Source organism: Sinocyclocheilus anshuiensis, unplaced genomic scaffold (genome assembly GCF_001515605.1).
Source record: "Sinocyclocheilus anshuiensis isolate Anshui unplaced genomic scaffold, SAMN03320099.WGS_v1.1 scaffold257, whole genome shotgun sequence".
Lineage (NCBI taxonomy): Eukaryota > Metazoa > Chordata > Actinopteri > Cypriniformes > Cyprinidae > Sinocyclocheilus > Sinocyclocheilus anshuiensis.
The window spans coordinates 479,712-480,805 of NW_015539889.1; positions in this window are offsets into that span (position 1 = coordinate 479,712).

Here is a 1,094-nt window from a genome sequence, read left to right on the forward strand (position 1 = left end):
ACCCTTTTGGGATAGGGGTGTGTTTGTTTTGGTGATTTCAAATGTCAACATTGGCTACCAGAAATCAGAGTATTTTAATGTTTGGGGTATTGGCACTATTCACATCATTTCATCAAGTATAAGTGCTTCACTGCAACCTCTTTTTTATACAGAAAAGTTATACCGATTTTTTTTTCTTTCTGTTATTTTATTTTAGCTAGTGTAGAAAAAACTAAGTAAACTGTAATTTTACAATTGTTTATTATTTACAATATTATACCACAAATGCTGTTAATTGGACATTTTATTATTGGCCATGTGAAGATAGCTTAATCGTTCATAAGGAAAATTATTTTAATTTACTTTTTAGTTTTTTTTTTCTTTTTAGATTAAATAGACATTTTACAATCATTTTTTTAAATCAACAGTGGTAATTAACATTAGGCCACAAACATTGCTGACTGAGCAAACAACTACTAAACTTGGAATATCCATTTAAATATTTTTTTAGCCACTTTTATCTGAAGCAATGATAGTGTATTCTGTCCATAGATTTTTAGTATTATGCATTCCCTAGGAATTCAGCCCATGACTTTGGCGGCGCTGGTGCAATGTGCTATCAGAAAACAAACACAGAGGCTAACACACACATGCACACAAAAAACACAGAACGCTGTATAACAGATCTCATTTCATGTTTTAATGAGGAGAGTCAAGTTGGGCTTTTTTTTCAATTTGTAGAAAATAAACCAATAACAATATTACAAATAATGAAATTGTTACATCATTCACAGGGTTACAGTCAAATGTACATTTTATACAGCGAAACAGGACCTCCCATCTCCGTCACAGTGGTCCAGGTGGGCAGTGCTCTATTTGGGCTAGCGAGAGAGAGACAGAAAGAAAGAGAGAGGTCTGCTGCCCTGTAATGAAAAGCAGGGCTGAAAGACACGGGAAGAATGCACTACTGCCTTCCTAACACCAGAGACTGCTGCGGCCCTACAGGCACTACAGCTTTGTTCAGGGAGCCATTTTCTACCTGAGAACATCCCACCATATTTGGAGGATGCAGGCAGAAATATGGACCAATGAGAGTGAGCCAGAGCCAGCTTGTA